This window comes from Saccostrea cucullata, unplaced genomic scaffold (assembly GCF_032062105.1).
Source record: "Saccostrea cucullata isolate Sc308-1 unplaced genomic scaffold, CSIRO_AGI_Scuc_v1 ctg1385, whole genome shotgun sequence".
NCBI lineage: Eukaryota > Metazoa > Mollusca > Bivalvia > Ostreida > Ostreidae > Saccostrea > Saccostrea cuccullata.
Window position 1 is genome coordinate 27,557 of NW_026939640.1, and position 11,601 is coordinate 39,157.

General features: G+C 31.6%; 2 long non-coding RNA genes across 2 annotated transcripts; one reads left to right on the forward strand and one right to left on the reverse strand.

Annotated features, from left to right (window-relative positions):
* The first annotated feature begins 2,624 nt into the window (after positions 1 to 2,624).
* On the forward strand, positions 2,625 to 3,563 carry LOC134253497 (uncharacterized). Its single transcript, XR_009989136.1, has 2 exons — positions 2,625 to 2,747; positions 3,214 to 3,563. It is a non-coding gene; the product is annotated as an uncharacterized LOC134253497 (long non-coding RNA).
* On the reverse strand, positions 2,705 to 11,177 carry LOC134253496 (uncharacterized). The gene is made up of 4 exons (XR_009989135.1): positions 10,181 to 11,177; positions 7,741 to 7,882; positions 5,300 to 5,441; positions 2,705 to 3,002 (listed from the first exon to the last, which is right to left on the reverse strand). It is a non-coding gene; the product is annotated as an uncharacterized LOC134253496 (long non-coding RNA).
* Between the last annotated feature and the right edge of the window lie 424 nt (positions 11,178 to 11,601).

The following is an 11,601-nucleotide window of genomic DNA, read 5'->3' on the forward strand; positions in this document are numbered from 1 at the left end:
AGATGGAGAATACCAAATTGCACGGAAAACAATTTTAAGACATTAGTTAAAACTTAATTATTCAAAATGTACATGTTTGTATAAAAGTATATTTCTTGTTCTTGTGATATGAGTAATTTTTTAATGTTTGAAGTCTTAACCCCCCCCCCCCCCCCCCAACACAAGGTGGCTATAAAAATATATTTTACTGTAGTGAAAACGCTTCCATGTTGTAATCATTTTTATCCAGCACTGATTTTCATATATGAAACAAAATAAAAACTGTTGAAAATTAAGGGGGGGGGGGTCTAAATGAAAATGGGTATAGGTATCACACCGGTAATAGTTTTCAATATATAATTCTATATAGAATAAAAAATCGTTAAAAATCAGGTATTTGTTTACATGAAAAAATATTTAGCAGGAGGTGTTAAACATTACCTGTCACATTAGCTGACACCAAAAAACAGGGTACCCACACGGCATTTTCGGACTTTTTCCATCTGCAAACAGGGCTACCCTCAAATCCACGTGTTTTCACTGTGTTTATAAACACCTCGAGTGCACTACAGGAAGTAGCCTCCTATGCCATGAAAAAAATAGTTCCTGTCAAAAACAGTTATTTATTCACAAAGTACATAAAATTTACTAGGCACAGGTACCAAAGTTGTAAAAATGGCATGAAAGAAAATAGAAAAACGTCTCAAAAGAAAAGAAAATCAATTTTATATATATGGACCTACATTTGACTAAGTTCATTTTGATTGGTCAATTACCGGTGTGATACCTTGAAGGACCTTTGAAGGTGTTCGATTTTTTCCATTTTTGCACCTGAGATTCATTAAATAATTGTCCCCAACATCCTTAAGTCTGGTGATCTAAATCTCCTTATTTCTGAAGATATGAAGCATTTATCTCCCTTACTCCAGAGCAGTCAAGAATAACACACAGAGCACTTTAGAAGCAGTTTTTTTGTGCATCTTTTGAACCAGAATTTCATTATTAAAAGAATAAGCTTGGCAACCAATTTTTTATCTGTGGAGAGTATATGCTTTGTTCTTCACCACAAACAGAAAAGAGTTTACAAGTCTAAGACCATTATGTAATTATTACATAACAAAGTTGCATTTTCCCCTTCAAAGAATGAACAAAAATACAGAAATTGTTAAATACTGGGTTGATAATGAAAACTGTATCTGGTCAATTTATGTTCCAAATAAAGCCTAGGTATTTGTCTACAAGCTGCTGTGCAGAAGTTTATCTAAATGCTGTGTTGTAACTCAGGGCAGTCAAAATCATATCAGCATCTAGGGAGGTTCTTCACAGCTCCCACACTCCATTAAACTGGCTTTGATGATAAGAAACTGGAGACAACAATTCAGATGTAATTTATTGTTGTGATTTATGTAACTGGCTTTCTCTTAAGACACAAATTAGCCATGAAATTTCAATTTAACATGCATAATTATTCTCTTTTCATGGATTTACTCAGGAATTCCAAAGGTGTTTAATGAATTTCCATGATTTATGCAAGATTATATCTTTTTGTTTCAACAAATTTACATAAAAAATAAACATTTAAATTTTAAAATAAAAATTTTAAACATTTTTATGAGTTTGAACACTTTTCTATGTGACAAAATGCATCACAGAGACCAGATTCAGGACATCCTCCATGATTCTATGAGGTGGGTGGGTGTACAAAAACTGCTGATAAAATTTATAGGAAGTGGTCTGAGAAGAAAGGTGCACTTTATTAGCTGAATTATAGTTATTCTGATATTTTAATTATGTAAATATGCCAAATTTCTTCATCAGTTAAATTTGGAATTTATTAATATTTCAGTACAATGATATACTTAATAGATCATGCTCATATAAGCCTCAATGAGTGAGACTTAATTCAAAAGTGACAGTCAAAACCTACATATAAATGAAAAAATAACAAAAAACAGTCTCCGACAAACTGAAAAAACATGAATGTCAGCTGCGAAAGCATGAATAAAGTCCTGAGAACCACAAGAGGCATGCCATGGTGCTAAGTGACATTCCACACTACATGTATGATGCATGGTTAGAACTCAGCATAAGTGTTATCATGCAGACCCTGACAGTATTTCAGAAATTTTTGGTCATAACCTTCCTTACTGTGAAAAATTCTTAATGAATTTTACTTATGTAGCTTATGTATTAAGTTTATTAGACAGATCTGACTCATTTCATTATTTTTATTCTTCCAATGCAGTAATATATGTATCACTGGAGGTGTGAATAAATTAAAATAAATCATGTGTCTGTAGAAATTATCATTCTGTGAGAACATATTTTACTTATTTACATTTTATCGCAGTTGTCGCTTGTGCTGAAAATTCATTCGTAAACCTAGAATTAGTCTATTTTTGAAAAATCAGCTTTAACACCCTTTACCGCAAAGTCTGTAGACACAATAATTGACTGCAGTCAGCTGGTGCAAATAATGTTTAGTCATATAAAATGAAAAAACAATATTCTCTGACTTTTTCCCACATTTTAGATGAATAATGCTACCTTTTTGGTCATATTTTAAAGTTTTGAGTGTAAAAAATAACCTATTGTTAATTTTTACACAGAAATCTGTGAAAAAAAATGTAAATTCTAATTCTAATTTTAAGATTGTGTGTTTTCAAACAAAAAGTTCATAAAATCACATATTTTGTTGAAATATGCCTTTTAAAAATGAAAAATGTCTTTAATAAGGATTAAAATGATTTTTCATAATCACCTTCAAGGTATCACACCGGTAATTGTTTTCACTATATAATTCTATATAGAATAAAAAATCGTTAAAAATCGGGTATTTGTTTACATGAAAAAATATTTAGCAGGAGGTGTTAAACATTACCTGTCACATTAGCTGACACCAAAAAACAGGGTACCCACACGGCATTTTCGGACTTTTTCCATCTGCAAACACGGCTACCCTCAAATCCACGTGTTTTCACTGTGTTTATAAACACCTCGAGTGCACTACGGGAAGTAGCCTCCTATGACATGAAAAAAATAGTTCCTGTCAAAAACCTTTATTTATTCTCAAAGTACATAAAATTTACTAGGCACAGGTACCAAAGTTGTAAAAATGGCATGAAAGAAAATAGAAAAACGTCTCAAAAGAAAAGAAAATCAATTTTATATATATGGACCTACTTTTGACTATGTTCATTTTGATTGGTCAATTACCGGTGTGATACCTTGAAGGGCCTTTGAAGGTGTTCGATTTTTTCCATTTTTGCACCTGAGATTCGTTAAATAATTGTCCCCAACATCCTTAAGTCTGGTGATCTAAATCCCCTTATTTCTGAAGATATGAAGCATTTATCTCCCTTACTCCAGAGCAGTCAAGAATAACACACAGAGCACTTTAGAAGCAGTTTTTTGTGCATCTTTTGAACCAGAATTTCATTATTAAAAGAATAAGCTTGGCAACCAATTTTTTATCTGTGGAGAGTATATGCTTTGTTCTTCACCACAAACAGAAAAGAGTTTACAAGTCTATGACCATTATGTAATTATTACATAACAAAGTTGCATTTTCCCCTTCAAAGAATGAACAAAAATACAGAAATTGTTAAATACTGGGTTGATAATGAAAACTGTATCTGGTCAATTTATGTTCCAAATAAAGCCTAGGTATTTGTCTACAAGCTGCTGTGCAGAAGTTTATCTAAATGCTGTGTTGTAACTCAGGGCAGTCAAAATCATATCAGCATCTAGGGAGGTTCTTCACAGCTCCCACACTCCATTAAACTGGCTTTGATGATAAGAAACTGGAGACAACAATTCAGATGTAATTTATTGTTGTGATTTATGTAACTGGCTTTCTCTTAAGACACAAATTAGCCATGAAATTTCAATTTAACATGCATAATTATTCTCTTTTCATGGATTTACTCAGGAATTCCAAAGGTGTTTAATGAATTTCCATGATTTATGCAAGATTATATCTTTTTGTTTCAACAAATTTACATAAAAAATGAACATTTAAATTTTAAAATAAAAATTTTAAACATTTTTATGAGTTTGAACACTTTTCTATGTGACAAAATGCATCACAGAGACCAGATTCAGGACATCCTCCATGATTCTTTGAGGTGGGTGGGTGTACAAAAACTGCTGATAAAATTTATAGGAAGTGGTCTGAGAAGAAAGGTGCACTTTATTAGCTGAATTATAGTTATTCTGATATTTTAATTATGTAAATATGCCAAATTTCTTCATCAGTTAAATTTGGAATTTATTAATATTTCAGTACAATGATATACTTAATAGATCATGCTCATATAAGCCTCAATGAGTGAGACTTAATTCAAAAGTGACAGTCAAAACCTACATATAAATGAAAAAATAACAAAAAACAGTCTCCGACAAACTGAAAAAACATGAATGTCAGCTGCGAAAGCATGAATAAAGTCCTGAGAACTACAAGAGGCATGGCATGGTGCTAAGTGACATTCCACACTACATGTATGATGCATGGTTAGAACTCAGCATAAGTGTTATCATGCAGACCCTGACAGTATTTCAGAAATTTTTGGTCATAACCTTCCTTACTGTGAAAAATTCTTAATGAATTTTACTTATGTAGCTTATGTATTAAGTTTATTAGACAGATCTGACTCATTTCATTATTTTTATTCTTCCAATGCAGTAATATATGTATCACTGGAGGTGTGAATAAATTAAAATAAATCATGTGTCTGTAGAAATTATCATTCTGTGAGAACATATTTTACTTATTTACATTTTATCGCAGTTGTCGCTTGTGCTGAAAATTCATTCGCAAACCTAGAATTAGTCTATTCTTGAAAAATCAGCTTTAACACCCTTTACCGCAAAGTCTGTAGACACTATAATTGACTGCGGTCAGCTGGTGCAAATAATGTTTAGTCATATAAAATGAAAAAACATTTTTCTCTGACTTTTTCCCACATTTTAGATGCATAATGCTACCTTTTTACTCATATTTTAAAGTTTTGAGTGTAAAAAATAACCTATTATTAATTTTTACACAGAAATCTGTGAAAAAAAATGTAAATTCTAATTCTAATTTTAAAATTGTGTGTTTTCAAACAAAAAGTTAATAAAATCACATATTTTGTTGAAATATGCCTTTTAAAAATGAAAAATGTCTTTAATAAGGATTAAAATGATTTTTCATAATCACCTTCAAGGTATCACACCGGTAATTGTTTTCACTATATAATTCTATATAGAATAAAAAATCGTTAAAAATCGGGTATTTGTTTACATGAAAAAATATTTAGCAGGAGGTGTTAAACATTACCTGTCACATTAGCTGACACCAAAAAACAGGGTACCCACACGGCATTTTCGGACTTTTTCCATCTGCAAACACGGCTACCCTCAAATCCACGTGTTTTCACTGTGTTTATAAACACCTCGAGTGCACTACAGGAAGTAGCCTCCTATGACATGAAAAAAATAGTTCCTGTCAAAAACCTTTATTTATTCTCAAAGTACATAAAATTTACTAGGCACAGGTACCAAAGTTGTAAAAATGGCATGAAAGAAAATAGAAAAACGTCTCAAAAGAAAAGAAAATCAATTTTATATATATGGACCTACATTTGACTAAGTTCATTTTGATTGGTCAATTACCGGTGTGATACCTTGAAGGGCCTTTGAAGGTGTTCGATTTTTTCCATTTTTGCACCTGAGATTCGTTAAATAATTGTCCCCAACATCCTTAAGTCTGGTGATCTAAATCCCCTTATTTCTGAAGATATGAAGCATTTATCTCCCTTACTCCAGAGCAGTCAAGAATAACACACAGAGCACTTTAGAAGCAGTTTTTTGTGCATCTTTTGAACCAGAATTTCATTATTAAAAGAATAAGCTTGGCAACCAATTTTTTATCTGTGGAGAGTATATGCTTTGTTCTTCACCACAAACAGAAAAGAGTTTACAAGTCTAAGACCATTATGTAATTATTACATAACAAAGTTGCATTTTCCCCTTCAAAGAATGAACAAAAATACAGAAATTGTTAAATACTGGGTTGATAATGAAAACTGTATCTGGTCAATTTATGTTCCAAATAAAGCCTAGGTATTTGTCTACAAGCTGCTGTGCAGAAGTTTATCTAAATGCTGTGTTGTAACTCAGGGCAGTCAAAATCATATCAGCATCTAGGGAGGTTCTTCACAGCTCCCACACTCCATTAAACTGGCTTTGATGATAAGAAACTGGAGACAACAATTCAGATGTAATTTATTGTTGTGATTTATGTAACTGGCTTTCTCTTAAGACACAAATTAGCCATGAAATTTCAATTTAACATGCATAATTATTCTCTTTTCATGGATTTACTCAGGAATTCCAAAGGTGTTTAATGAATTTCCATGATTTATGCAAGATTATATCTTTTTGTTTCAACAAATTTACATAAAAAATAAACATTTAAATTTTAAAATAAAAATTTTAAACATTTTTATGAGTTTGAACACTTTTCTATGTGACAAAATGCATCACAGAGACCAGATTCAGGACATCCTCCATGATTCTTTGAGGTGGGTGGGTGTACAAAAACTGCTGATAAAATTTAAAGGAAGTGGTCTGAGAAGAAAGGTGCACCTTATTAGCTGAATTATAGTTATTCTGATATTTTAACTCTGTAAATATGCCAAATTTCTTCATCAGTTAAATTTAGAATTTATTAATATTTCAGTACAATGATATACTTAATAGATCATGCTCATATAAGCCTCAATGAGTGAGACTTAATTCAAAAGTGACAGTCAACACTTACATATAAATGAAAAAATAACAAAAAACAGTCTCCGGCAAACTGAAAAAACATGAATGTCAGCTGCGAAAGCATGAATAAAGTCCTGAGAACCACAAGAGGCATGCCATAATGCTTAGTGACATTCTGAACTACATGTATGATGCATGGTTAGAACTCAGCATAAGTGTTATCATGCAGACCCGGGCAGTATTTCAGGATTTTTTGGTCATAACCATCCTTACTGTGAAAAATTCTTAATAAATTTTACTGATGTAGCTTATGTATTAAGTTTGTTAGACAGATCTGACTCATTTCATTATTTCTATTCTTCCAATTCAGTAATATATGTATCACTGGAGGTGTGAATAAATTAAAATAAATCATGTGTCTGTAGAAATTATCATTCTGTGAGAACATATTTTACTTGTTTACATTTTATCGCAGTTGTCGCTTGTGCTGAAAATTCATTCGCAAACCTAGAATTAGTCAATTTTTGAAAAATCAGCTTTATAACACCCTTTACCGCAAAGTCTGTAGACACAATAATTGACTGCGGTCAGCTGGTGCAAATAATGTTTAGTCATATAAAATGAAAAAACAATTTTCTCTGACTTTTTCCCACATTTTAGATGCATAATGCTACCTTTTTAGTCATATTTTAAAGTTTTGAGTGTAAAAAATAACCTATTATTAATTTTTACACAGAAATCTGTGAAAAAAAATGTAAATTCTAATTCTAATTTTAAAATTGAGTGTTTTCAAACAAAAAGTTAATAAAATCACATATTTTGTTGAAATATGCCTTTTAAAAGTGAAAAATGACTTTAATAAGGATTAAAATGATTTTTCATAATCACCTTCAAGGTATCACACCGGTAATTATTTTCACTATATAATTCTATATAGAATAAAAAATCGTTAAAAATCGGGTATTTGTTTACATGAAAAAATATTTAGCAGGAGGTGTTAAACATTACCTGTCACATTAGCTGACACCAAAAAACAGGGTACCCACACGGCATTTTCGGACTTTTTCCATCTGCAAACACGGCTACCCTCAAATCCACGTGTTTTCACTGTGTTTATAAACACCTCGAGTGCACTACAGGAAGTAGCCTCCTATGCCATGAAAAAAATAGTTCCTGTCAAAAACCTTTATTTATTCTCAAAGTACATAAAATTTACTAGGCACAGGTACCTAAGTTGTAAAAATGGCATGAAAGAAAATAGAAAAACGCCTCAAAAGAAAAGAAAATTTATTTTATATATATGGACCTACATTTGACTAAGTTCATTTTGATTGGTCAATTACCGGTGTGATACCTTGAAGGACCTTTGAAGGTGTTCGATTTTTTCCATTTTTGCACCTGAGATTCCTTAAATAATTGTCCCCAACATCCTTAAGTCTGGTGATCTAAATCTCCTTATTTCTGAAGATATGAAGCATTTATCTCCCTTACTCCAGAGCAGTCAAGAATAACACACAGAGCACTTTAGAAGCAGTTTTTTGAGCATCTTTTGAACCAGAATTTCACCATTAAAAGAATAAGCTTGGCAACCAATTTTTTATCTGTGGAGAGTATATGCTTTGTTCTTCACCACAAACAGAAAAGAGTTTACAAGTCTAAGACCATTATGTAATTATTACATAACAAAGTTGCATTTTCCCCTTCAAAGAATGAACAAAAATACAGAAATTGTTAAATACTGGGTTGATAATGAAAACTGTATCGGGTCAATTTATGTTCCAAATAAAGCCTGGGTATTTGTCTACAAGCTGCTGTGCAAAAGATTATCTAAATGCTGTGTTGTAACTCAGGGCAGTCAAAATCATATCAGCATCTAGGGAGGTTCTTCACAGCTCCCACACTCCATTAAACTGGCTTTGATGATAAGAAACTGGAGACAACAATTCAGATGTAATTTATTGTTGTGATTTATGTAACTGGCTTTCTCTTAAGACACAAATTAGCCATGAAATTTCAATTTAACATGCATAATTATTCTCTTTTCATGGATTTACTCAGGAATTCAAAAGGTGTTTAATGAATTTCCATGATTTATGCAAGATTATATCTTTTTGTTTTAACAAATTTACATAAAAAATAAACATTAAGATTTTAAAATAAAAATTTCAAACATTTTTATGAGTTTGAACACTTTTCTATGTGACAAAATGCATCACAGAGACCAGATTCAGTACATCCTCCATGATTCTTTGAGGTGGGTGGGTGTACAAAAACTGCTGATAAAATTTATAGGAAGTGGTCTGAGAAGAAAGGTGCACCTTATTAGCTGAATTATAGTTATTCTGATATTTTAATTATGTAAATATGCCAAATTTCTTCATCAGTTAAATTTAGAATTTATTAATATTTCAGTACAATGATATACTTAATAGATCATGCTCATATAAGCCTCAATGAGTGAGACTTAATTCAAAAGTGACAGTCAACACTTACATATAAATGAAAAAATAACAAAAAACAGTCTCCGGCAAACTGAAAAAACATGAATGTCAGCTGCGAAAGCATGAATAAAGTCCTGAGAACCACAAGAGGCATGCCATAATGCTTAGTGACATTCTGAACTACATGTATGATGCATGGTTAGAACTCAGCATAAGTGTTATCATGCAGACCCGGGCAGTATTTCAGGATTTTTTGGTCATAACCATCCTTACTGTGAAAAATTCTTAATGAATTTTACTGATGTAGCTTATGTATTAAGTTTGTTAGACAGATCTGACTCATTTCATTATTTCTATTCTTCCAATTCAGTAATATATGTATCACTGGAGGTGTGAATAAATTAAAATAAATCATGTGTCTGTAGAAATTTTCATTCTGTGAGAACATATTTTACTTGTTTACATTTTATCGCAGTTGTCGCTTGTGCTGAAAATTCATTCGCAAACCTAGAATTAGTCAATTTTTGAAAAATCAGCTTTATAACACCCTTTACCGCAAAGTCTGTAGACACAATAATAGACTGCGGTCAGCTGGTGCAAATAATGTTTAGTCATATAAAATGAAAAACCAATATTCTCTGACTTTTTTTCACATTTTAGATGCATAATGCTACCTTTTTAGTCATATTTTAAAGTTTTGAGTGTAAAAAATAACCTATTGTTAATTTTTACACAGAAATCTGTGAAAAAAAATGTAATTCTAATTCTAATTTTAAAATTGTGTGTTTTCAAACAAAAAGTTAATAAAATCATATATTTTGTTGAAATATTCCTTATAAAAATGAAAAATGTCTTTAATAAGGATTAAAATGATTTTTCATAATCACCTTCAAGGTATCACACCGGTAATTGTTTTCACTATATAATTCTATATAGAATAAAAAATCGTTAAAAATCGGGTATTTGTTTACATGAAAAAATATTTAGCAGGAGGTGTTAAACATTACCTGTCACATTAGCTGACACCAAAAAACAGGGTACCCACACGGCATTTTCGGACTTTTTCCATCTGCAAACACGGCTACCCTCAAATCCACGTGTTTTCACTGTGTTTATAAACACCTCGAGTGCACTACAGGAAGTAGCCTCCTATGCCATGAAAAAAATAGTTCCTGTCAAAAACCTTTATTTATTCTCAAAGTACATAAAATTTACTAGGCACAGGTACCAAAGTTGTAAAAATGGCATGAAAGAAAATAGAAAAACGTCTCAAAAGAAAAGAAAATCAATTTTATATATATGGACCTACATTTGACTAAGTTCATTTTGATTGGTCAATTACCGGTGTGATACCTTGAAGGACCTTTGAAGGTGTTCGATTTTTTCCATTTTTGCACCTGAGATTCATTAAATAATTGTCCCCAACATCCTTAAGTCTGGTGATCTAAATCCCCTTATTTCTGAAGATATGAAGCATTTATCTCCCTTACTCCAGAGCAGTCAAGAATAACACACAGAGCACTTTAGAAGCAGTTTTTTGTGCATCTTTTGAAGCAGAATTTCATCATTAAAAGAATAAGCTTGGCAACCAATTTTTTATCTGTGGAGAGTATATGCTTTGTTCTTCACCACAAACAGAAAAGAGTTTACAAGTCTAAGACCATTATGTAATTATTACATAACAAAGTTGCATTTTCCCCTTCAAAGAATGAACAAAAATACAGAAATTGTTAAATACTGGGTTGATAATGAAAACTGTATCTGGTCAATTTATGTTCCAAATAAAGCCTAGGTATTTGTCTACAAGCTGCTGTGCAGAAGTTTATCTAAATGCTGTGTTGTAACTCAGGGCAGTCAAAATGATATCAGCATCTAGGGAGGTTCTTCACAGCTCCCACACTCCATTAAACTGGCTTTGATGATAAGAAACTGGAGACAACAATTCAGATGTAATTTATTGTTGTGATTTATGTAACTGGCTTTCTCTTAAGACACAAATTAGCCATGAAATTTCAATTTAACATGCATAATTATTCTCATCATGAATTTACTCAGGAATTCCAAAGGTGTTTAAGGAATTTCCATGATTTATGCAAGATTATATCTTTTTGGTTCAACAAATTTACATAAAAAAATAAACATTTAAATTTTAAAATATAAATATTAAACATTTTTATGAGTTTGAACACTTTTCTATGTGACAAAATGCATCACAGAGACCAGATTCAGGACATCCTCCATAATTCTTTGAGGTGGCTGGGTGTACAAAAACTGCTGATAAAATCAGAATCAAAATAAGTTCATTTTGATTGGTCAATTACCGGTGTGATACCTTGAATATTATTACATGTATATTACGGCAAACGGGCAATAACTCTTGCTAAATTCACATTCCGAAAGGAGGCAACTAAACAGTCCAAAACATCCT